This window comes from Oryctolagus cuniculus, chromosome 16 (assembly GCF_051225735.1).
Source record: "Oryctolagus cuniculus isolate XC-2025 breed Fujian yellow rabbit chromosome 16, ASM5122573v1, whole genome shotgun sequence".
Taxonomy (NCBI): domain Eukaryota; kingdom Metazoa; phylum Chordata; class Mammalia; order Lagomorpha; family Leporidae; genus Oryctolagus; species Oryctolagus cuniculus.
The window spans coordinates 69576017-69603108 of NC_142882.1; the positions used below are offsets into that span (position 1 = coordinate 69576017).

The 27092-nt window shown below is 45.6% G+C and overlaps 1 protein-coding gene and 1 pseudogene across 7 annotated transcripts in view; one reads left to right on the forward strand and one right to left on the reverse strand.

Moving 5' to 3' along the window:
* The window catches only part of HECW1 (HECT, C2 and WW domain containing E3 ubiquitin protein ligase 1), a 408266-nt gene that overhangs the window by 141245 nt on the left and 239929 nt on the right, over positions 1-27092 (forward strand). The window lies entirely within an intron of this gene.
* Positions 10493-11748, reverse strand: LOC138845877 (WD repeat-containing protein 26 pseudogene; annotated as a pseudogene).

A 27092-nucleotide genomic window follows, 5' to 3' on the forward strand; every position in this document is an offset into this window, starting at 1 on the left:
GCTTTCTTCTCCCCCACACCCATCCCCACTAGGGGAACAATAATGAAACGTATATAGACAATGCAATGAGGATAACTTATCTGGTTTGATTTATGCCAAGGATTTCAGCCTGAGAGCTAAACATTTTAGAATAATTGGTGTAGAAATCAGGAAGCAAATAGGAAAATGCCTGTTCCTTTCCCTCCCCAAGATTAACAATCAGTGTTATACTGTTATTAGATATTCACTCATCCTTTCCCTCACATGCTTATTCTTTGAGCCTTAACTCATCACTGTATTAAAGGATGTGGGAAAACCCACATAAACAAGATCAAATTTTCACACAAATGTGATGTGTGCTAATTCTCCAAGCTGAGATGTTAATATTTATTGATAAATGTTCCACGGTCAATAAGTTTGAGGAACACTAGGGTTAAACAAATTTGATCGAATTTCTTTGCTGTATAACCTCTCTGAGTATTTAAAATGTGACAAAGGCGGATGTAGAATTTATATAGAAAATTTTGACCTATCAGCTTTTAACCCCCCAATTTCTTGGGTATGCTCTGGGAATCCCTACTCTAGGCAATAGGACAAGATTCTGTCTTCAAGGTAACCTGACATTAGCAAGACAAGTTAGGGTCCAGAGCAAGCAGCCTGGGGTTCAGGTTCCACTATGCTAACTGTGACAGGAGAATAGTAACAGACCTCTAGTGAAAAGATGGAAAACCAAAGAGAGCATGGTCAAATATACCAAGCAAACTTGATGGGGATTTATTTTAGTTCCATTATTAATGTTAATAATATTAGTTATTAGAAGCAAGAGCACTGTGTTGAGGGCCAGTAACTACCAGGAGTTTCATCACGGTGGATAAAGACTCTAGACTTTCACCTCAGATGTTTTATGTTTACGTCCATGTTTTACCACTGCTGACTTATACGAGCTGACGCAAGTCACTTTCTCCATGTGTCGATTTATTCATATGTGAATTGCAATAATAGTAATAGTACTGCCAAGAATATTATGAGAATTAAATGAGATAAAATGGATGGCATACTTACCACATTCTTATCATGTGGAAGACTTTCATTAATTCGTAGACACTCATTAATACACCTTGTCCTTCAAAGCAGGTCTTGTCTTCTCTATTTTATAGATAAAAAAATTTGAAACTTAGAAGATTTAAGATGCCAAGGTCATACTTATAAAAAGTAGTGGAGTTAACATTCAAACATGGTTTTGTTTAATTCCAAATCCAGTGTATTTTCCAGTGTAGCATGCCAATGATGAAGCTCAAGGGCATATAGGTGGCTGATTATGAGACAAGCCATAGACTTCATGGACTGGTGAGTCTTGATCAGAAATATCTCCAAGACTGGACTGAGCTAGAATAATTGAATGGGACAGACTCAGACTCTGAATTATTGGCCTTAGAAGGCTAGAAATACTCCACCTAATGTAATGGGTGTTAAGTAGTGTTGAAAATGGTACGTTTACTTGTTAAGCTGCCCATAACCATAGAGTTTCCATTGTCCCTGGCGTGACTTATTAGCAAACACAATCGTATTTTTATGTACAGGAACTAGCAGAAATAAATTTCTTGAGCTAGGCAGCAGTTAAATTACTGAGGGTGGGGAATGACTTCTGTAAGGTGAAAGCTAGGATAGAAAACCTTCTCGTCTAGCAGTGGATGAGGCAGCCAAGATGCAGACCAACTCAGCTCTTAGCAAAATATGAATTAGCCCTTCTTCACTGTAGCCTCCAGATGTAGGAACAAGTTCTACTCTCCAGGAAAACAAACTGAACAGTAGTATACTTCAGTTTGCAGTGCTATTCAATAAGTAATGTCCAACTTATATATATTTAATTATAAGAATTATAAAGAAGAAATTGTGATAAATCAATAGAAAAAATTGCAATCGATACAAACAGGCCACAGATGGACCAGATATTGGAACTGGAAGAGAAAAGTTTAAAAGTTTTGAAACACTTATTGCCAACATACAAGGATTGTTGGAAGAACAATGGTCAGAATGGATGAGAAGATGAGGAATCTCAGCACTGAAATGGAAACCATAAAAGAGATAAGGATAGAAGTTCTGGGCTAAAAATAAAACTGTTGAAATAAACAATGCATTGAATGGACTTAGCAGTAGGAGAAAAACTGAACTCGGAGAATTGTTCATAGAAATTATCCAAATACAGCACACTGAGTAGAACAATGGAAAACACTTTACCTGTCGTTGCTGACCTGTCAAGTACTGTAAAAAATAAATGGTTTCTATCCCAGAGTGAAAACAGAGAAAAGGGTCCAGAAAACACATTTGGAAAAAAAAAAACCTGAATTTTTCAGACATGATGGGAAAGTACAAAGACATTTCAAAAACTCATGGATAAATGAAGTTCAGAATGTTTATTTTGCTGCAAAAATCTGAAATGCATGCATACAAAATATTTTCAGGATGTTGATGGCATTTTTTACTATCAAAAGACTTGCACGTATTTTGACTTTTTTTTTTTTTGCACCAAACTCTTATCTTTTAATTCCGTCTCCCTAAACTTTTTGATGTATCCTTGTATCAATCTAAAGACCCAAGAAGCTCAGTAACTTCCAAGTAGTAGAAATACAAATAACATCACACTAGGCACAGCACAGCAAACTTCTGAAAAACAAAGGACATATCTTAAAAGCAGCACAGGAAAAAATGACATATTCTGTACGGAAGAACAAAGACAAGAAATTGCGGCTGACTTCTTATCAAACTGATGAAAGGCAGAAGGCATTAGAAAGCTACCTGCAATTGACAAGGATTCTGTAGGAGAACAGTAGACCATGCTCTCAGGAAAGTCATGGTGCATGGCCCAGTCAAGGAACCAAGAAAGAAATCCTTAAGAAAGTACCATTGAAAGGTGAAACGTTAAGTCGGTGTGGAGACGGGAAGCTGCTCCAGATATGTCCCTGTGGCAGTGGAAAGCCTGATGCACAGAATGCTATAAAGGCCCAGTGTAGGTGGAACACAGAGGAAGGAAAAGGTGGGATCCAGACCAGCCATGACGGGGGACAGTACAGATGTTTGTTTTCATTCTATGCAAAACTAAGATTTTTAAGCAGCAGAGGTCAGTTGAAAGGATCTGTGCTTTGAAAACTTGTAATACTCTGGATAAAGTAAACACTAGAGTAGCAGAGAAGAACCAGGAGACCAAGGAAATGGGTCTGGTGAGAAATGATGGTGGCTTGGACTGGGATGATACCAGTGAGGATGGAGCAAAGTGGAGAGACTCACTAACGATCTAGTGAATGGAGGCAGTGGGGCATCGTTGTTCATTGGCTGTTGGGATGGGGGACACAGGTGTCATGAATGACTTTCAGGCTTCATCTACTTGGGGGGGTCAAGGTACCGCTTATGGACGAAGAACTGAAAGGGAAGATGAGCTATTTGCTTTTATTTAACAAGCAACTATGCATACATTGTGCCTGTTAGATGTCAAGCACTGTTCTAAGAAAGTTTACATACATTAACCCTTTTCAGAGAGCGAGAGTTTGGTACTACTTTTGTCCTAACTCCATAGATGAGGAAGTTGAGAAGTACAGTAACTAGCCCGAAGTCACAGTTGGGAAATGTTGAAGCTGTGTTGGGACCCAGACTGTGGCTCTGGGGAACAAGTTCTTGATCATCACCCTAGCTTTGTCTATGAGGAAGGGTAATGATAATGAGCTGAAGACGACTAAGGCATTCATGTGGCTGTAGGGACCCAGAACTAAAAAGACAAATTAGGGCAAGGGATGAATATCTGAGAATTGTTGACAGAGAAGATGTAGATTAAGTCTTGCTGTAGATGGTGGATTTTCCTTAAAGAGGAGCTGTCTGTCTAAAATACAGAGTGTTGCTGTGCTTTGTGTAGCTTCTCAAGCACGTTCTTTGGACAGAAACTGTTTCCTGAGGCTCATTACTTGAATGTCTTTTTGTCATCAGGTTTGCTCTTCCACACTGTTTTTTGCTGCCCCCTTGCAGGCTGTGGACGCTGTGCCCCGAGTGCAGCACAGTTTATACCCTTGTGGATTAACTGCTGCTGCAGCAGAATGCCCATGTTAGGGATTCGGTACCTGGCAGCTCCGGATTCCCAGAACACATGGCACAGTCGTGTTACTTAGTTAGCAGTGTCCTCAGACACTAACATACAAAATATTCAGAAAGTGGTGCAAGGAATAAGCTATAAATGATATATATATAGTTTTCAACATTACATTCACAGTAGTGAAAAATCAGAAATATAGAATCCAATACAAAGTACTTAAAGTCCTATTTGACAATACCATGTTTTGGAATAATTAGCCTTTATAAAAAATTGTTCTAAGAATAATAAATTAAAAGTCATTCATGCCATACTGTTGCAATTATGTACATATGCACAATATTAACGGTACCCACAGAGCACTTTGTTGGCCACAAAATACATATTCATACATTGAAGACAGATGAAGTCTCTGATATAACAATAGTGCTGTTCTGGGGTCATAGGCCTTGAGGCGGTTTTTGTTTTCCTCTGGATGCCTTTTGTGTTTTATAAACTCCCTGTAATTAGCAACTGTTTCTGTAAAAAATAAAACCCTATGAATACAGAAGAAATAATTTTTAGTTTTGGAAAGGCAAGGGTCAGGAAAGTAATGTAGATACAGGAACCAACTTCCAAATCGGGGAGCTGCCTTGCAGCGTGACGGTTAACTCATCCACAGGGCCCCCTGTAGGACTCAGAGTCGTCTGTCCTTAATGTGCGTGCACACTCATGCACCTGCAAAAACCCAGTCCTTGCTCATCTGCTGGATACATGGCTGCAAGTTGATTCAATCAAATCCTTGCGAGTGTTTGCCAATATCCTGCTAACGATCCAAAGACCATTTCCCATAGTGGTTTATGGTAGTTTATGGTGTCAGCTATTATTGAATTTCTTAGTAGATTTTTGTCATTAAAACTGTTTCATAAATTGAGATCTACTGTAGCAGATGGCGATCAATGAGCCGGGAGGGGGCAGGGGAGGCGTCATAAAGTTTAAAGAATTGATTGTGCAGAAAGCCCCTTGTTGTCACAGGGCCCACATCCAGTGCCCAGTGATGGAGGCCCAATTTAAAGAATTGACCCTTTCATTTATTTTGTTGTCTGTGTCAAGGATGCTGAAATGGTGACAAATCACGTTACATAAAAACTATGCAAGGGACAGCTGGTTTGGGATCAGTCTAGCAGACTGGCTTCCAGCTGAGCCCGTTCCTTGGAGTTAGCAAAAGGCCAGCAACATTGATTCCCCTGTCAAGACTCATAAACTCCCTGTGTGTGAAGCTCTCTGGAGAATTCCCCATGTCTCAGCAAACGATGGGGGACTGCCAGCAATACTGCTTCCAGTTTGCCATTGATGAAAAATAAAATGCATCTCACGCAGTGGTTTGGAGGATTTAAATAGTGATTAAATGTATTAAAAGTTACAGTATGAAGTGCTATTTTAACTAAAATATTGGCAGGTATTAACAGTATGATTACTTTTTAAACATTGTGATAATTAGCCCTTTCCTATCATATAACATGAAACTCCACCACCTTTACAGCATTATAAATTATTACTAATCCTGATCATTGTATATACTTTATGTATTTGTTGGTATTATTTATTTTTGCATGATTAAAACCTTAAGCCAACTGCAGTTTCCCCAGTCCACTGGTGTATTCTGTATTTGAGAAAAGGCCTCAAACAAGCCAAATGATGGTTTCGAAGCAGCACAGAATTAACTCAACTCTACTGGCTGCTCAGGAGCAGTGTGTTGGCACACGCTGTAGCTTTCCTGTTTTCTTAATTTTGCTTTTCTTTGTGTTTTTATTTATTTTTTGTTTGTTTGTTTGTTTTAAAGGTAGAGGTACAGGTAGAAAAAGGGAGAAATAGGGAGAAAGGTCTTCCATCCACTGATTCACTTCCCAAATGGCTGCAACAGTCAGAGCTCAGCCAATCCGAAGCCAGGAGCCAGGAGCTTCTTCAGGTTCTCCCATGCCAGTGCAGGGCCTCAAGCACTTGGGCCATCTTCTACTGCTTTCCCAGGCAACAGCAGAGAATTGGATTGGAAGAGGAGTTGCCAGGACTCGAACCGGTGCCCATATGGGATGTTGGCGGTGCAGGCGGAGGCTTAGCCCACTGGGCCATGGTGTCAGCCCCAGTGGTTGGTTGGTTGGTTGGTTTGTTTTTCAAACTCATTTATTTTGAAGGGCAGAGCTAGAGAGAGAGGGAGAGAGAGATCTTCCATCCAATGGTGCACTCCACAGATGGCTGCAATGGCCTGTGCTGGGCCAGGCAGAAGCCAGAAGCCAGAAGCCAGGAGCTTCATCTGGATCTCCTGTGTGGGTGGCAGGCATCCAAACACTTGGGCCATCTTCCGCTGCTTTTCTCAGGCCATTAGTAGGGAGCCAGATTGGAAGTGGAACAGCTGGGGCAGGAACCGGCTCCCATATGGGATGCCAGTGTGACAGGCAGTCAATGCACAGGCAGCTATCAATGCCAGCCCCCATTTTGCTTTTCTTTTTAAATATTTGTTTGAAAGTCAAAGAGCGAGCAAGCGAGCAAGCATGTTCTTCCGTCTGCTGGTCTGGGACATGCTTAGTTCAGGAGCCAGAAACTCCATCCAGTTATTCCATTTGGGTGGCAGGGGGGTCCAAGTACGTGGGCCATCGTCTACGGCCTTGCCAGATGCATTAGAAGGAAGCTGAATAGGAAGCAGCGTGGTTGGGCCTCAGAACTACACACTGTTATGGAATGTTGACAAGTGACTGCTTACTCGCTGTGCCACCATGCCAGCCCCTAGTTTTACTTTCCTAAAGTGAACTCAGCTCCCCGAACAGTACCAGATGCACAGCGATCTTCCCTCACTTGTGGAATAGAAAGTACATGGGGGAAGAACTGCAAACGTCTTGTCTTCACTTGGCCAGGTTACACTTGTCCTCAGAAAATATTCCTGTGTCTTAGTGTTGGCCAGAAGCTTCATTTAGGGTTTCTCTCGGGCTCTCAGGACGCCCAGGGCTCTTTTTTTCTCCCCTTTCTTCTTCTAGTCCTGTTCCTCTTCTTTTTCTCCTAAAAGCAGATTTTATAAAACATGGGGAAGAGAAATGGATCTGCTAACTAATGAAAATGTGAGGATGAACACACCTCCAGCATCGCCTTCCTGTCCTCCTACTTGGTGGTGGATGAGCCTGCCTCCCACTCTGCTGTGACGGTTGTGGCAACAGGAAGGGTGTGCACACAGCCCCACTGCCACATGCTGCCTTCACCTGCCAGGACAGGGGTCTTTCCACACTGCCCTGGGACCTGCTGAGGACCCCTCTCCAGCAGCTCCTCTCTTGATCTGACCACTCCCACAGGCCTCCACCGGCCATTTACCCCAAAGCTCTTGGTCCACTGCCCGGCGCACTGACCACCTGCCTCTTCGCCTTGTGCAAAAGAACTTCCTTTAGGAGGCAAGGGGACTGCCTCCAGGTCCTCCCCCTCTCATTTTCTGATCAAGTGTTCTCCCCAACGCTTCACTGCAGCCAGTCTTGTTAAAGTCTTCAGTGGCGTCCGCTGGAGAATCCGTGAGTCCGTTTCAAATCGAATCTTACTGCTTGTGGCAGTGCTGCCTATGAAGTACCATGCCCTTGCTTCCCAAAGACGTCTTCTCCTACTGCTTCCTTAGTTTTTCTAGGTTCACCTTCTCGGGCTCTTTCCCTGTTTCCTGCATACCTTTAACTGTGCGCTCTCTCAGGCTTTGACCTTGGCCATCTTTCCCTGTCCCTGTGTGCCCCAGTGGTCTCCTGTACTCTAGAGACTTTAACCACACAGAGACTGGTGACTCAGATCTGTCTGCCCACTGTCCACCTTGCCCCCTGAGTCCCCAGACTGAGTATCCAGCCCTGGCGGGGGCCTTCCACTGGTCGGCTGTTAAACATCACAAACATCAGGTGTCCACACTGGCATCCTTCTCTGCTCGACAGCCGCCTCCACTCTGTCTTCCCCCGTGTCGGCTACTGGCAATTCTGTCCTTCCTGTTTCTTGAGCCAAAACCTGTGGAGTCATGGTTGACTCATGCTTTCTCTCTACCCCACATCCAAACCCGTATCCTCCAAAATAGAACCGGAATCCAACTGTGGCTCCATAGGTCCACAGTTACCACCCTGGCTCTGGCATCCGCAGCTCCCCAGCGACTGCCTGAGCTTCCCCCACTCTTCCTGTTTGCACACATGGGGCTGTTCTCAGACGCCCACTCTGCAGCAGGTGCCTTCTCTTTTCAGAGTCTCCAGCGGCTCCCAGAGCCCACTCAGCAGCCTACAAGGCCCTTCAGGCCCTGAGCCCCCGTGGCTTCGCCAGCTCTTTTCCCTTTCCCCTCCTTGCACACTCTGCTCTAGCTAGAGGGGCCTCCTTGCTTTCCCTCACACAACGCACCTGCTGGTGTCTTCTGCTCGACCTCTCTGTGTTCCCTGTGCTTTCCCCCTGATATCTCAACTGTTACTTCTCCTCCTCCTTGCATATCACCTCCAGGAGGATGTATGTGACCCCCCATTTAGAATTGCAATGAACCCCACTCGCTAACTCCCCTTTCTGCTTTGTTTTTCCACAGTGCTCACCCTTTCTAATATAGTTTTCAACTTACTTGTTTATGGTCTCCCCTCTATGAGAATTTTTTAATTTATTTATTCAGCACACACACAGATAGGGAGGGAGAGGGAGAGGAAGAGGTACTGATACTTCCACCCACAGATTCACTCCTCAGATGCCAGATGCCCACATTAATCCGGATTGGGTGGGAATGAAGCTAGGATCTGGGAAATCAATCCAGGTCTCCCATGTAGGTGGCAGGGATCCAACTACCTGAGCCATCACCACTGCCTTCCATAGCCTGGACTGGTGGGAAACTGGAGCCAGGCATTGAACCCAGGCACTCCAATGTGGAACATGGGCATTAGAACCACCAAGCCAAACACCTGCCATACCCGCATGAGAACTTAAACTCTGAGAACAGAGATTTCTGTACATTGCTTACATTGCTCGCCACTGTCTCCAGCGTACCTGCATACTGGGCACACAGGTGCACATAAAAAAATTGTTTGAATTAGTGAATAAATCCTGTGGTTTTCAGTGATGAAGATCAGGGACCATAACTGCACAATTTTTATTCCATTGAGCTGGTTATGGATTCTCGTTCCTACCCATTTATCTCAGATGTAAGACTGAGAGTGGGTTCAAGCGGGGAAATTCGGTTTGTGGTGCATGGAAGGGCACTTCCTTTCCAACTGTGGGGATTCTGTGATAATGAATTAAGCTTTATTTTTATGAGTTCATTGTGAACAAGTAATGGGCAAAAGACATGATCTTGAGGTCAAATTCTTCTCTGTGTCCTTTCGTAGGTGTGGAGGGATTATCTTACAGTCCCAATAAGTAGAATGAGGCATCTTAAACACACATACTACTTGTTCACAAGCCACAGCTCCTGATTGTCCACTAGGGGTGTGTCAGACACCCTTAAACACTTCCCACTGTATTTAGGCCAAACAACAAATCTCCAGGTGTCCCCAGGGCTTTGCCTCATGCAGCCCTACCTGCCTTTTCCTTTGTTCACTGGGGTGCAGCCTCACTATCTTCATTTAGTTTCTTGAGCCAGCCAGGAATCCCCAGATCCACGTGCAGTCTTAGCTCATGGGTCACCTTGCAGTGACTTTCTCTGTATTTCATCTTCTCTCACAGCTTCTGATGTTTTGTTCCTTTGGGGCTTATTGTCATTTGTAAGTATATCTTTCTTTATGTACTGATGTTTTGTGGCCGTTCCTCTGAAGTCTGAGAACAGGGGTCTTCCTTCTTGTGTCAGGCAAGTAAACCCAGTGACTTTAGACCATCACAGTGGGTGCTTGCTGGGCAGTTTCCTTTGGTCAAGAACTCCCTCTCACAGGGTCTGAGAAGAGTTTTTGGAATAGGATGAATAACCATGATAATTCCAGTAGAAGAAGCTGGCCAGCAGCCCCATTTCTGATGTCTGAAATGCGTCCTTATTTCACTTCATGTAAGGTCTCAGTTACTTCCTTTTCAACCTTATTGTCATAAAGAGAAAGAGCACATAAGGACCATATGACGCTGACAAAGTCTTGAAGAAAAAAAAGACCAGCCAACCATCCCAAGCTTGTGGGAAATAACACCCTTGGCCACAAACAGTATACTAAGGTCACTGGGTAAGGCTGACTGTAGCACAGTGCTTCACAACCAATGAAGCGGGGGTGGGTAATTCGACATGGTGTCCAACAACGTTCTAACAACGTGCTTCACCTCAACTGGTTCCTGTGAAGCAAAGTGTAAATGGCCTCAGTCGGGCGTCAGAAATGTTTTTTTTTTTTTTTAATTCATGACAAGCATGTCTGTCCAGTTGTCAATCATGTCTGTTTGTACTAAATTCCATGCCATTAAAATATGACTAATTTTAAGTTAAACAGAAGTTGTCTGCTCCAAATTTGCCATCAGTTATCTACTGTATTCCTCTTGGATATTCTGGTGGACTATAAAGGGCTGTAATTCCCCATATTCTAACAGCTGCAGCCTCTGAGGGGCTGACTATCGTGGGTGGAGCCTGTGGGTTCCAGCTCACACAATTTACGTGTGTGCCCTGTCAGCTCCTTGATTGGCAGTTCACTACACTTGTGCCAGATGTCAGCATGTGATCCTCACTGCCACCAGTGATGAAGTCTTCATCATGGCCTCCAAGACATGAACGAACTGTGTAAAACCCTTGTGCAACACCTTGATACTTCCTTACTAAAACTCTGGCTTGGGAGTCCACTAAGTGAACTCCTGAGTTGCTACATTTAACAAAGCTAATTGGCCATTTTTTGAAATAGTGAAAGATGTAATAGGATGATCATCTGGTACTACGTTCCTGTTGTAAGGTCCTCAAAGTTATGTTCTCGAATCCGCTGGTGAGTATCTGATGCCAGAACAGTCTTTCCGTCACTCAAGCTCCAAAGGCATTGCACCCTCGCCCCTTCCCAGGCGTCGAGAAGATTACCATCTAAATCACACTGATAGACCTGCCCTCGCTGGCCTCCGGTCACAAAGCATTTCCCATCTGGGTTCCACACTACTCTTGCTAAGCTGTCTTCATTGTACTGGCTCATTTTGTCCTCAGTTCTCTGTTTGTGCTTTCCAAAGCCGAGGCGCAGAGCAGTCACCTGAGCCACTAGCAACGATATAGTTGTCATCTGGACTCCACACAGTGTAAGAAACTCCATAAGCCTGTCCTTCTAAAGTTTGAAGCAAGTGTAGCAGGTGTGTATCTGGATCAACTTGCCTTATGTCAAGGAACAGGGGAGATGGTTTAGCAGAGGGAAGGTCGTTAGGGGAAGGTTGCGAATTTAACCACAAAGCTGAAGTTTCAGGTGCTGCCCTTGCAGGAGTCCCTTTCCTCTCTTTTCTTGAAGACTCATTTTTTTCCAATAAAATTCAGAGTTTAAATTTGTTGATGCCAGGGATTCTGGCGTTTCCCGGAGAGAGTGATTTCTGAGTCTTCCCTTGCACTGGAATGTATTTGACTGCCTTTGCACAGCAGATCTGCACCCTCTGGTCCCACCACCTACCGAGGCAGGGAGCAAAGAGGGACCCTGTTGCTTCAAGGCTTTTCACCTTGTATACCTTGTGTCATGGCATTGCCAACTCAGGCTCAGCTCTGATTCCTCCAGCATCTCCTGCTCTCCACCTCCCAGCCTCCTGTTTCTGGTAGACATAGCCCTTCTCTGTGAATTGCATGAGTCTAACACCAGCTGACTTTGATCAGATACCTGCTGTGTGCCAAGGTCTACACATGCAGTAGCTCTAATTGTCCTACAACCTTATCAAGGGAATACAATGATTCTCTGTTTCCAGATGGAAAACCCATTATTCAGAGATTGTGCATCATCATAGCAATAGGAAAAAGAAAGCCATAGCTTAAATATGGTTTTTGATTTGAAACACGAGCGCTCTCAAGTTCACAGCCCACTTGACTACTTCAGCTCTTCATTCTCTGTCACCTCCTCCTCAAAGGCACCACAGCTAACAGACAGATCACTTGTTAAGCCCTGTCTGGTCTGCCTCCAAAATCTGATCTGTATCACATCCTGCACATGCAGTACTTTGAAGCCTGCCCCCCCCCGTCCATCCTCAAGACCCAGCACTCATGTGGTGCCCTTTCCCTGAGACCTCTCAGAGCCCCCCTCCCCCATTCATCCTAGTTTATGCTTTCCCTTCCAGCTGTCACAGAACACTGTGTCTTCCATTGCACTCTGCCTCCTGGTGTATAGTTGTGTAACCATTAGGTTGTGGCTTTCATTTCTACCACCAGATTGAAGGATGCTTAGTCGCAGCAGGAGCAATGTCTTACTCAGCTTAGATTCCCTCCCATGCCGTAAGAATGGATGCTTGTGTGAGTCTCCATGTCTTCCATGAGAATGCCTGAGGATCAAACCCAGGCTGTTGGCAGGTGCACCACTTAGCAGACAAAGCAAGAAGAAAATAGAGGCAGGTGGCAGGACAAGACATAAGTTGTTGGTGGAAGTGATCACAACATGCTCTTTCTGGCTGACTTCAGTGATCTGTAGTGGCCACAAAGCAGGAGCTGGCTAGAAGGTTCAGATCTGCTTTCCATAAAGTTCCTTGCAATCTCCACGGACTCTGGTGTTTTTGTTTTGTTTTGTTTTGGCTGATGTTTAGTGTTGATAGGCCCCAGAACAGAACAAGAATAATAAAGCAGGCCCATATTCCATATGATAAAACAGTTGGAAGTTATAAAGCAAGCTACAAACTATGTAATAAATAAATAGAAATCATGAAATGTAGCTTTAAAATTAAGTGAAATATCAAATTTAAATCAGTTATTCAAATATATCTTATTTTTAAACACCTTTCAAAAAATCGATTGCATTTCATTAAACAGCTATAAAACTCGCTGTCATACTAGCATCCAGTGGTCATCTAATTCCCAACAACACAATACAGAATCAGTATCGTGCATCATTGATGCTGTATTTAGAATATACATTGTCCATGCATGGTCTGGGGACCCCTGGGTGTTCCTGAGAGATTTTTGGGAGATCTGCAATGTCGAAAGCGAATTTTATAGTAGTATTAAGATTTTACTTTTTTGGCTGGCGCCGCAGCTCACTAGGCTAATCCTCCACCTGCGGCGCCAGCACCCTGGGTTCTAGTCCCGATTGTGGCGCTGGTTCTGTCCCGGTTGCTCCTCTTCCAGTCCAGCTCTCTGCTGTGGCCCGGGAAGGCAGTGAAGGATGGCCCAAGTGCTTGGGCCCTGCACCTACATGGGAGACCAGGAGGAAGCACCTGGCTCCTGGCTTCAGATGGGTGTAGCATGCCGGCCACAGCAGCCGTTGGAGGGTGAACCAATGGAAGGAAGACCTTTCTGTCTCTCTCACTGTATAACTCTGCCTTCAAAAAAAATTTTTACTTTTTTTTTCTCATTCTCTTGTATCTGTAGACTAGAGTTTTTCTAAAGCTCCATGATGTGTGATATTACAACCAGTTAAAGGCAGAAGCAGAAACCAGAATTCCATCTTCTTTTAAAACCAGACTTTATAGAATTTGTGAATATGTAAAACTTTGCCACAACTCTTTTTATTTTGAAAACTATATTTTACAGAAAATGTTTTATTCATATTAATATGCTGAGCTTACTGTTGTCGTTTTTAAGTGTCAGTAATCGTGTCTCAATTTCTACTGTGGTGACTATTGGTAGTTGTAGCCTATGTGAATGAAAGTTCTTCAGGATTCGCGGTCATATTTGAGTGAAAAGCAGGGACCAGCGTTGTGGCTTACAGGATTAAGCCGGCACCTGTGCAAGTTCTGGCAGCTCTACTTCTGAAGCAGCACCCTGCTAATGTGCCTGGGAAAACAGTGGAAGATGGTCCAAGTGCTTGGGCCCCTGCCACCAACATAGGAGACCCGGAAGAAATGCCTGGCTCTCGACTTAAGACTGGTCCAGCCCTGACAGTTGTGGCCATATGCAGAGTAAGATGGTGGGTAGAGGATCGATGGATTCATCTCTCTCTCTCTCTCTCTCTCACTTTATGTCTATCTCTGTAACTCTGCCTTTCAAATAAACAAATACATGGTTTGTTTTTTTTTAAAGTGAATAGCAATCCCAAGACCAAAGTTCAAGAAGCACTGATTTAGAACTACTGGTATATGAATTTATTTATTCATTCATTTTTAAATTTAATCTTTTTGGAAGAGTTACAGAGAGGGAGGGAGGGAGAAGCAGAGGGAGAGAACTTCCATCTGTTGGTTCACTCCCCAAATGGTCGCAATGGCTACAGCTGGGCCAGACCAAAGCCAGGAGCCAGAAGCTTCTTCCAGGTCTCCTACATGGGAGCAGGGGGCCAATGACTTGGGCCATCCTCTCTTGCTTTCCCAGGCTATTAGCAGGGAGCTGGCTTGGAAGTAGAGCAGCTGGGATTTGAACTGTTGCCCATACATGACACCAGCATCCCAGGCAGTAGCTTTACCTGCTACAACACAACGCTTGCCCCAGGTATATCAATTTGAGCAATATGTGTTATTCAGTATTATGAGATGTCCTTTAGAATCTGTTATATAAAGTCATCAACTAAAGTGTGTCCTTGAATTGGGATAGGTAGGAACGCAAAATCTGGACCCTGTTGGCAAAAGGATGCTTTTTTGTTTTTTTTGCAACCATCTAGTTCACTCATACTCTCCAAGAGAAACATTTGACAAGTTAATTAAATTGTCTTTCCTCTTTCCTGAGGGTTTTCTTGCTTAAATCTGCCTGAAGCCCACGCTGCTATGCGCACCGGCAGTGGAGCAGTCACACCCCTTCCCAGCACTGGAACACAGCTGCCCCTTGATTTAAGGACGTGGGGCAGAGGTGGGGAAGTATGTCTGGGGGTCCATGTGCAGTTACTATTGGAGTCCCTGGGGTTTGAGATGCTTGACTTTAAAGCAGGGGTCCAGGGTTCCCTCTCACCCAATCATCTTGCTAGAAGAAATGACAGGATATGAAATAATTGTTTTTCTTAATTGACATAAAGATTGCATATATTGTTTCTAACATGTTGGGAAATGGGTATACATTGTGAAATGGCTAAACTGAGCTAATTGACTAACACTTATTGTTTGTGGAGAGAATCTTAAAATCTACTCCCCTAGCAATTTTCAAGAATACAACACATTATTAAATTTTGTCACATGGCATACAATAATTTCTACTGAGCTTACTCTTCTTGTCTAACAGAAATTTTTGCCTGCTTTGACTGGCATCACCCCAGCCATCCTCCCTTGAGAGAAAATCCTGACTCTCATGAAGCACACTTTATGATGGGGAGATGATCGACAATGAACTCACACATCTGAGAGGACTTCAAAAACTTTGTGGGAAAATGGAATTAACAGATAAGTTTATTTTAGTACAGAAACATTTTGAAATCTGTGCATAGGTTTTGCATGAACTTTGCAAAGCCATTTACTATATACAGATATCAAATATTGCTGCATCAAATAAAACTCATTTTTATTCCATTTTCCATGAACTTTTTGAAGTATGCTCATGCATGTTTATTTCTTGATGGTTTTTATTTATTTGAAAGGCAGAGTTGGAGAGGGAGAGGGAGAGAGAGAGACCTTCTATTTTCTGGGTCATTCCCCAAATGACTACAATAGCCAGGGCTGGGCCAGGCTGAAGCAGGAGCTTCTTCCAGGTCTCCCATGTGGGTGCAGGGTCCAAGGACTTGGGCCGTCCTCTGCTACTTTCCCAGGCACATTGGCACAGAGCTAGATCGTAAGTGGAGCAGTAGGGACTCAAACCTGCGCCCATATGGGATGCCAGCATTGCAGGCAGTGACTTTACCCACTACGCCACAACATCTTAGTGGTTCTGTGAAGAGAAATAAATGCAGAGAAAGGGGCAGGAAAGTGAGTATGGCCAAGGGAAGCCATTGTATCCAGTGTAGGGTGGCCAACAATGAGTAGATGCTGGAGCAGAGCCCTGAGGACAGGGAGAGAGGGAGGCCTGTAGATAAGGGAGAGCCTGCCTGGCTGGGGAACAGTGTGCATGAAGGCCCTGAGGTAGGGGAACAGTGTGCATGAAGGCCCTGAGGCAGGGGAACAGTGTGCACGAAGGCCCTGAGGCAGGGGAACAGTGTGCACCAAGGCCCTGAGGCAGGGGAACAGTGTGCACGAAGGCCCTGAGGCAGGGGAACAGTGTGCACGAAGGCCCCGAGGCAGGGGAACAGGGTGCACGAAGCCCTGAGGCTTCGCTGGGACTTGCGGGCCAGAGGAGTAGCTGGCAGTCAGGTTTGCTGGAGAAGGGAGGAGGAGGCAAAGTCAGGGACCTGGGGCTGAAGGGTGAAGCTCGGAGGCCTGGAAGCTGCTATCAAGACCTTGGATTTACCTTGTATGGGAAGGAAGCTGTGGGGTTTGGCAAAAGAGGATGTGATCCAATTTAGACCTCATTTTGTTTAAGTTCATTTTGAATAACATCTAGTACCTGTATATCTGTCTGGGGCACAGTGCCATATTTCAGCTCATGCATACATTGTGAACTGATCTAATCTGGCAACTAACACCACCTCCCACCCTTCCTCCTTTAAAGGTTCCTCTGTTGGGTGGAGAATATATTGTAGGACAGAAGGAGGAACATGTGTTAGTCCAGAGATGTGATAACGGTGGCTGAGGTTTGGCGACAGCAGTGGGGCAGAAGGGAAGAAGTTTCCAGAATCAAGGTATATTTTTCTTAAAGATAGATTGCCTGGTTTAGACATCACATGCTTTTCAGCATTGGATGAATTGTGTCTGAGGTATGAGACGATGCTTCATGGTTGCCTCCAAGTGTTCAGCCTGAGCACTTGGAAGAATGGTTACCATCTGCTGAGATGGGGAAGAGCAGATGTAGAGCCAGGGGGCCACGGGCTTGTCACTTGGTCAAGTGGTACATGGGATGCATGCTGCACATCCATACAGATGTAGGCAGTTGGGACAAAATCCACCAGCACTGATGTTCTGATTGTCCACCTGCTAGAAATGGGAGACATCTTGACTGTGTCCTTTTCATGCAGAGTGTTTTATTAACATCTCATCTCTCAGGGCCCTGCAATGGAACACACAGCCCAAACCACCAGGACTGCGTTTTCCCCTGGAGAGGGGAGGGATTAGCTGGGCAGGCTGCTGGGAGGGCTGACAGATAGCAGAGTCACGGAGCTCCTGCAAATTAAATGCCCCTAGTGACACTGTCAGAATCTGTGAGCAGGGGGCCGAGGGAGTGGCCCATGTGTATGTGGGGGAACAAAAAGTCTCCGGGAAATTCTGATAGGATTCCTCCTTCTTGACTTTCTTCTGTGAGCATTGTGATAAAGCTTTCCAGATTTTTCTGTTGAGGGTCCTCCTTGGAGAAAAAGCATGCGACGTGTGTGGAGTAAATAGTTCCTGCTGAGAAAGGGAGGTTCACTGACTGGAACATGAGGTGCACAAGCCTGAGGTCCCCATGACTTGAGGTCCCCATTGCTGCTCCTGCTCTGTGACCCCAGGCTCATCCTGTGGACTGGGGCTATATGGTGCATCTCCCAGAGCCACCCAGAAGATTTTGTGACCTGATAGCTGATGTTGCCTCTTATGACTTGGAAATTGCTATGCACCAGCCCTCTTTTGCCAGACCTGGTGTTTTGAAAGCCCTCCTCCTGTTTCTTTCCATTTTTCCTTGCAAACATGCAATGGTCTATTCTTGCTCTTGGGGATCATTAATCCCCAAAACAAATTCCTTCACCAGCCACTCAAAGGCCCCCAAACCTGGCCCAGTTGGCCTCTCTTGCCTTATGCTCTCATTCCAGTTAGGTCAGCATCCAGGTGTGCTATGCACAATACAAGCTTTTCATGGAGAGGGTTTTTGTCTCCTTAATCTGCCAGTGCTTCCTGCTGCCTACAGTGGTGCCTGGCTGGTGGCAGGCGTTCAACAACAGTGAAGGGGCCCTTGCATGAACAATGGCAGTGCAATCCTTCTGTGGGTTGAATTCTAGACTGCCCTGATGTTGCCACCTTTCAGACTGACAGCTTAGAATTTAGGAGGTCATGAGCCAGAGTGAAAGAACAAGAACGAGGGGACAAGTATTGAAGCACTATTGGTCGTGCTCGCTTTGGCAACACATATACTAAAACACTATTGTTGGATCCAGCATGTGCAGGATCAGCCTGGTGTAGAGGAGCCCCTTGTAGGCTGGCAGGCAGCAGGCGGGAACCCATGGAGCGAGAGAGCAGCTGCATAGCCCAACAGGGAGTCACCAGTGTGTGTGTTGGCAGGGACTCTGAGGGGTGATGCTTGGGGGCCCAGGACAGCCCGTGGTGGGGGTAAGAAGCTGACAGCAGATGGTGGGACAACTGCATCTCAGGGGCACTTCCCAGCGTGGGGAGCCTGGCAGGCCGAGCCAAGGACTTCCTCTCAGAAGAGCGAGAATGAGGTTCCCATGTAGAGAGGGCTCTGTGGGAATTACGTTGTCTTTGGGAGGTGTGTCTTGAACCCTGTCCCCCACACATCAGGCTGCGGACTCACCTGAGCCAGTGGAGGCCCAGGGAGGCTGAGGGGTGTGCAGTAAGCTGTACAGCCAGTGCTGGTGCAGGCTGGGTCCAGATCCAAGCAGGCGCTGTGTCTGCTTATTGTGGGGGCGAGAGGACATTTCCTCCCCACCCTCTGAAGGCTACGTGAATGACCTTGATCTAGATACAGTAGCAGGAGAAAGGGCAGACACACGTGTCACTAGTCAATAACAGAGGGGTTGCATAAGCTACAAAGCTCTTAACTACCCTCTGCTTTGGGAAGAGGGAAAGGTAGGGGCTGGGGCAACTGTAGAGGAGTGTGAGGAAAAATGAACGAGCAGTGACCTGGAACACAGCCCTGCCCAGCCGTGGGGATGACAGGGACACGTTCGTTACAGGAAGGTGCGTGGTGGACCCTCACTATGAACTGCCATCATCCTGTTATGCAGATAAAGTCCCCAGGCAGCCCCTCCGAGCTGCCCTCAGAAGAATAGATGTAAAGTCTTTCTGGACTTGGTTTGAAAGGCAGAGTCAGGGAGAGAGGGAGAGAGGGAGAGACAGGACTTCCATCTGCTGGTTCACTCCGCAGAAGACCACAAAATCAGGCCTGGGCCAGGCTGAAGCCAGGAGCTTCTTTCGGGTCTCCCTCATGGGTACCTGGGCCGTCCTCCACTGCTTTCCCAGGCTCATTAGCAGGAAGCTGAATTGGAAGAAGAGCAGCCAGGACTGGAACCAATGCCCATATGAGATGCTGGTGCTGCAGGCAGTGGGTTAATCTGCTGCACTGCAGCGCCGGCCCCTGGTGACAACTTCTAGAATCTTTCCTCCTCCAATGGTTAAACTTTCTGGGTGTTTGATGAGTTTCATAGCGAGGGAGTTTAATATAATTGTGTTCCTTTTCGCAGACATTTTCCTCAGATATGGAAAATTTAGAGCGGTTCCCTCACTGTGTCTAGATGTTGGGGAGGAGAAACCTTGATTCTAAGGCAGCTTCTAGGGACTGTTAATTTCCTTTAATTCAAAACTCTCTGATTTCAAAGCACCATCCATGGGGCGTGTTGTTTTCTGAGCCCAACAGCATTTGGAGGCCCCCATGTAACAGGGGGTCCAAGTGAATGTGTCCTTAGAACCACGAAAGCACAGCTAATAACCAGAGTCAGGAAATCAGAGAAGTCTAGAAGCCAGCGGCTGGTGTCACCTCAGGTTCCTGCTGTGTCACCTGAAATTCCCCACTAAGGACTCAACACAGGTGTGGCCTAGAGAGGAGCCCAGAGTCCAACTGAGCAGCAGGTGACAAGCTGCGTGGAGTGGCAGGGTGGGGGACATGGTTGGCAGGTGGCTTTTGGTGGCATCCTCTTCTCTGATGTCATCATGCATCTGAGACGGTTTCCCAGGGTCGTGAGAGCTTTGAGTTCAGCTGAGCCCCTGTATTAATGCAAGGCAGAATCTGGATGTTTGTACTAAGTGATGCCCTGTTGCTTCCTCCTGACCTTCCCAAGTTCGGTCCTCAGTCTTTGGCATCACATACCTGAGGAAGCTCTCCAGACCCGGAGGGAGCACTCTGGTGTGGTGGTGGTGTTTTGCTCTTTTATGTAGAAACACTTTATTTCAGTGCATTAAATAACCCCGAAGCTGCAGGGGCAAACCTCTCAGTGCTACTGGCGGAACCTCGCTGTTTTCTGAGTTGCGCGCAGGGCTGGGGAATAACCCACCCGTGGGCCATGTATGGCCTGCGCGGTCATTTCTGTCCGGCCTTGCCCAGGCAACCACAGGCAGGACTCAAGATTCAGAAAACCTATAGCAGGCTCGTTTGTAAGGTGATGATTTTGTGTGGCCTCTGCATGATGCTATAGGTATTCAAATGGCCCTTGGCAGAGAAGAGTCCCCACCCTTAAAAATATGGTGCTGCCTCTCTCAGGACCTCAGAAGCCGTGGCGCCTCAACATATGCGTGCACATCAGAGACCTCGAGATGCTGGTGACTGCCCGGCAACCAGCTGGTCCCACGGGGCCTGGGCGGGTGGTGGGAGGGAGGGTGTTTCTAAGATAGCTCCCTTGGCAGAGAGAAGGGAAGTGACTCAGCCTCAGAGCCTCACGGAAGTCCTGGGAGGAATGGGCTGTCTCCATGGTGGGAACCCTACCTCTCTCCAGTTCCGGGGAAGCAGCCCTCACTAAGGGCAGGAAAAGGCAAATGGTTCATGGCACTAACACTGGTCTCTTCAATCCGCACCTCAGTCCAACTCTGGACTCAGACCTCCTGGAGGAGGTCAGGTCCTGTTTTATTGGATCAGCTGGAGTCGGGAGACATCTGGTAATTGATCAAAATCTCAGAGCAAGTGGGAGCCCGCTTAACCAAGTCAGGCTGACTTCAAAGGCTTTGACCTCCAATCTCGCCTTTGTGTTCCTGGAAAGGATAGTGCATGGTCTGCCGTCCTTGGGGTGATTAGCAGGATGGATGGCTGAGAAGGGCCTACCTGGGTCAGCTGCTCTTAGAAGGAGAATTTTCTGGCCTGGAAGGCAAGGGGCTGGAGGCAGCAGCTGAGGACATCTGTATTACACATGTGTTTTCCCACTCTGTCAAAGACTTTGAAAGTGATCCTTGTTTTTATTTGATTATCAGTTTATCTCTTAGTCTCATATCTTCAAGCAATTGCTACACCAGTTTGATAGGGAAAAACAATCAATTGTAAGTTTATTCATACCCATACCAAAGAGATGCTTTTAAATGTTAATGCAAATGTGCCAATTGCATATTGTATTTGATTATCTTTTTTCAAAGATTTATTTATTTATTTGAAAGAGTTACAGAGAGGAGAGGCAGAGAGAGAGAGAGAGGGAGAGAGAGAAAGTCTTCCACCTGCTGGTTCATTCCCTAAATGGCTGCAATGGCCAGAGCTGAGCCAATCTGAAGCCAGGAGCCAGGAGCTTCTTTTGGGTCTCCCATGCAAACGCAGGAGCCCAAGGACTTGGGCCATCTTCTACTGCTTTCCCAGGCCATAGCAGAGAGCTGGATCAGAATTGGAGCAGCCAAAACTTGAACCGGCACCCATATAGTTTGCTGGCACTGCACGTGGCACCTTCACTCACTGTGCCACAGCGCCGGCCCCAGTATTTGATTATCTTTTAAAGCTCAGATCTGTAGGTGAATGCTGCTTCTTAAAAATGTTATTTGAGGCCGGCACCGCGGCTCACTAGGCTAATCCTCCGCCTTGCGGCGCCGGCACACCGGGTTCTAGTCCAGGTCGGGGCGCCGGATTCTGTCCCGGTTGCCCCTCTTCCAGGCCAGCTCTCTGCTGTGGCCTGGGAGTGCAGTGGAGGATGGCCCAAGTGCTTGGGCCCTGCACCCCATGGGAGACCAGGATAAGCACCTGGCTCCTGCCTTCGGATCAGCGCGGTGCGCTGGCCGCAGCGCGCCGGCCGCGGAGGCCATTGGAGGGTGAACCAACGGCAAAAGGAAGACCTTTCTCTCCGTCTCTCTCTGTCTCTCTCACTGTCCACTCTGCCTGTCAAAAAAAAATGTCATTTGAAAAGCAGGGGCAGGGGTGGGAGAGAGAGAGACAGACTGAGACAGAGAAAGAGACATAATTCATTCTCTGGTTCACTCCCCAAGCGCTGCAGCAGTTGGGGCTGGACCAGGCCATAACCAGGAGCCTGAAACTATCCAGAGCATTGCTATGGGTGGCAGGTACCCAAATATTTAAGGTATCACATGCTGCTTCCCAGGGTGGGCATTTGCAGGACACTGGACTGGAAGTGAATCCAAGCCTTGAACCCAGGCCTTCATATATGGGAAGTAGATGTGTCCCAGGTGATGTCTTAACTGCTGTACCAGACACTTGCCCCCAAACACTGCCACTGACTTGGGTATTTTCCCCAGCACATAGTCATACCAGCTTGGTCAGCATTACTTATAAAGGAGCAAAGTTGGAACACTCTAAATTTCTAAAAATAGAACTAGTATGGTAAATATACATGTGTTAAAATACAATGATTGAAATTATGTTTATGACGTATTCTTAAAAATCTGAGGGAAGTTCTTATACTCTCATAGTTAAGCATCAAAAGCAGAATAAAAAAAGTGTGCTCTCAGTTATCTGACAAAATGCACGAGGAAGAAAACAAGACATATTTGCAAATAGCCACTCTGATGAACTCTGTGTGGCTTAGTTATTTTTAAAATTTTGTGTATTTTCCAATTTCTTAGTATGTATTTTTTTAGACGTCTCGATTTCTCTCAGGTCTTTGGGATTTGTTGAATGTGGCTCAGCGTTTCCTAATGCCCGGGAAGAGCTGTGCGTGTTGGGAACAAAGGGCCCTGGTTCACGCCCAGACGCAGCTAGTTAGTGAATGTCAACTCTGAGCCACGGTGCAGCAGTGGACACCCCTGGGACGGTTCCCGCTGACAGCAGATGAGCCCTCATCTCCTCCCTCATCCCTGGTGCCCCGATACCCAGTGCACACGTAGCCTACTATCTTTGGCTTGTCTCAGTTCAGCTTCAGGTACCCTTTGCACCTTCCTAGATGGAGAAAAGAGGCCAAATGTGAACTAATGGGGACAAAATGAAGGCTGACAAATCCACTTAGCAGTGAACTGTTCCAGGGCTGTTCCTGGCTTCTCTCAAGAGGGCTGATCATTTTGAGTGCCCTTTTGAGCCTCCTGCTCTCTGCTGCTTGCAGGGAATGTGTCCCTTCTCTGGCCTGAGTAGCCCATGTCTGACCTATGCCTTACAGGCACTCAACAGAGAGTTACTGTTGAATAGCTCAAGGTGACTCGACTCTCTCTATGGGGCTCTTTGTGACAGCCACTCATCGGAAGCAGTGATGGCCGCTCTTTAGAATGCTCGCCCTTTGGTCAGAGTCTGACTGAACGGATGGTTCTTAAAAATGCAGCCGCCTGGGCTCCACCCCAACTCTCCAGGAGGGAGGACCACGTGTTATATTTCTAATTTTGTTTTCTTCTGATACATTAAGCTTCCTTTTTTCTGCCTCCATAGTATTGATTTGAGAATAGGAACATATCTTGAGTAACAGCCAGCCCAAAACTTTGCAAAAATTAGATATTTGGTGGATATTTGGATATTAGATATTTGGTTCAGTTGAATTGATTTATCTACAGTCAGAGAAAGAGCACATTTCAGACCCTGATCTGGAATCCTTTACTAAAAACCTGTAGTATTGTTTGTTTGCTTTTTTTTTTTTTTTTTTTACATTTCCTACAGAGCAGATGAGAATGTCATTCATGGAGACTGCTTTTCTTCATCTTCCAGTTTGTTCTTGCATCATGCAGACACCATGCAGAACCTGTAGCACATGGCTCCTATGGTGTGTGTGGCCATTTGCTTCTGGGGATAGTGCTTGGGTGCTATCCAGAAAGACAGGTGGCTCGGGTGCACCCAGAAGGAGCCATTCTCCAAGGCAGTTCTCAGGGATTTCTAGTCACCTGCAACATCAAGGACCCTTCTTGCCTCCGTTTCCTTTTTCTTTTAAGATTTCTTTATTTGAAAGGCAGAGTCACAGAGAGGCAGAGGGGGCCAGGGAGGGAGAGAGAGGGAAAGAGAGATACGGAGAGGTCTTCCACCCACTGGTTCATTCCCCACATGGCTGTAACAGATGGAGCTGGGCCAATCTGAAGCCAGGAGCCAGGATCTTCTTCTGGGTCTCCCATGCAAATGCAGGGACCCAAGGACTTGGGCCATCTTCTACTGCTTTCCCAGGCCATAGCAGAGAGCTGGATAGGAAGTGGAGCAGCTGGGACTTGATGTGACGCCTGTGTGGGATGCTGGCACTGCAGCTGGCAGCTTTATGCACTAGGCCACAGCACTGGGCCCCCTGCCTCCTTTTCAATAAAAGTTAGAATGAAAATGGCTTCCTGAATTTTGATGGACATCCTAAGATTGATCAATTTTTCCTTAGTTTTATGAGATAGCTGCCTTGGGTTTAACTCTAAAGATTCTTCTTCACTGTGTTTTGATATATCAATTTAAACACTCATATAGTGGATTCACTAGAAAACAATGTAGTAATTTTCTAACAAATCTAAATTGCATGTGATTTAGGAGTTTTGATCATAATTCAGAAAGACATGATCATGAGTGCTGTATCCCAATTTGAAATCTTAAAAGTTTGAAATCCCTAAAGTCTAAAAAAAATTCCTAGAATCTACAAGCCCAAAAATAAAAATCCTGAAAATACAATTCTGGAACACAGAATTTGAAAATTTCTTTAGAAGATATTTGTTTGAATTTTAAAGGGAGATTTATTTGAAGAGTATGTAAAAACTACAGAAAACTTCATGAGTTACATTCATTCTCCTAACTTAATGCATCTATCTTAAGTACTACTAAAAATGTATTAATTCCCCAGAATTTGGCTATCTAGCTTTCACATTTACACTTTTTTTTTCAATGACAATTATAGTTTTGGGGATTTTATTTTTCAGGATTATGATATTCAGTATTTTAGTCTTCAGGATTGTGATTTTTGGAATTTTAGACTTCAGGGATTTTGATGTTTTAGGATTCCAGCATTCAGATGCATGGCATTTCAGGTTGTATAGCTGGAGTTATGATCAACACCCCGACTTGGAGGATGTGTTCTGGTATCTTTGTACTACTCTGGCTTGCTATTCTATCAGGAATATCCATCCCATTCTCCCTCTGTATTTGTGTTTTTTCTAAATTCCTTACTTTGGCAATTGGGAGAGTAACACCCCGTAGACTGTCTTGAGCTGTTATTAATCTTTCACACACGCATGTCCTAACTCTCCATGGTGGATGCCTTCATTTATATCCCCATTGATTTCCCACTGTTTGGCATGTGTGTGTGTTGTCTGACTGAATGAATAAATGAGGACTGTCTGGAAAATGCACTTTTAACAGTTGCAAGACATCTTGACATGTGGTTCTGACTGACTGCAAGCAATATTAATAAAACAGTAGTAATATGCCAGCCTGTGACTGCAGATCGTAATTGAGACACTGACACAGTGTACTTTGTCTTCTGATGACTGGTGGGTATGAACCTCCTCATTTGCAAAGAACAAAGCTTTTGTCTTGGAGTATATGGGCCCCTAAGACTCATTAGCATATACCTGTGGCTCTTGCTTCCTCAGAACTAATGTTTCCTCTTGAACAGCCTTTCAAAAAGCCACATGGCTTTGGTTTTCTCATTTTCCTTTTAATACTGCTGGCTCTCAGGGCTTTTCAAAGAAGCCTAATGAGAAGTTTGAATGGCAACCCAAGCATCTCACTATGATGAGAAAGTCTCTGTCTCTACCAGTGCCCACAGGGTGGGAGCTGTGTCTGCTGCTTCTCCGCCCTCGCTCTGTGACAGCTATCAATGTCTGGAAGGATGCAGGACACTAACCTCCATGTTCTCTGCATGCAGGTAAAAGGGAAAATTGGAGATGCTGAGTAATTAATTTAAGCCCCAAATGAAAACAAAGATCTAAAATATCCAGACCACTGAGACTTCAGAGGTTCATGTTTATCTGGATATAATCAGCTTGTCTTACAACTCACGGAAATGACAGCAAGTGCCCTTGAATGCATTACCATATCATTGAGACCCACAGTGTCTAGGCATCAGCTTACCAGTAAAAAATGTCCTAGTGAGATGATAATAACCTAGTTTGCCTTCTGGTGATCGCTGCAGAGTCTAGAGATAGCACCAATTAAATTACCTTCGCCTTGAATTTAATGTAAATCTATACCGTGCTGTTATGCAAGGATGCCTGTGCCTGGGAATTGGTGGGTGACTTAACTAGGGTCTGTTCATTCAGCGTTGCAGCTGCATCTTCTGTGTATAACAGACAAGCTTGGGAGAGGGTTGCAAGCACCCAAGCAAAAGAGATGGACTGCATGAAATTGTAGCTTTACTTTGTAAAACCAAAAGGATTTAAACAGATATTTCTTAAAAGGAAAAATACAAACAACTAACAAATCCATGAAAACATGCTCAATTTCACTTGCCATCAGAAAAATGCAAATCACAAATATAATGAGGTATCATTTCACTCCAGTTAGAATGAGTATTGTCTAAAAGACAAAAAAATGACATATTCTGGGGAGGGTCTATAAACACTGGTGGTGGGGATGCAAACTAGTGCAACCACCATAGAGAAAAGTGTGGTGCTTCCTTGAGAACTTCAAATAGGTCCACCGTAGGACTCTGCTACCCCATTTCTGGTTATATATCCAAAGGAAAGGAAATTAGCTTTTGAAAGAGAAATTGGGGGGCCGGCGCCCTGGCTCTGTAGGTTACTCTTTTACCAGCGGCACTGGCATCCCATATGGGTGCCTGTTCTAGTCCCAGCTGCTCCTCTTCCAATCCAGCTCTCTGCTGTGGCCTGGGAGGCAGTGGAGGATGGCCCAAGTGCTTGGGCCCTGCACCCACATGGGAGACCAGGAGGAGGCACCTGGCTCCTGGCTTCAGATTGGTGTAGCTCCAGCCGTTGAGGCCATTTGGGGAGTGAACCAGCAGATGGAAGACCTTTCTCTCTGTCTCTTCCACTTACTGTCTGTAACCCTACCTCTCAAATA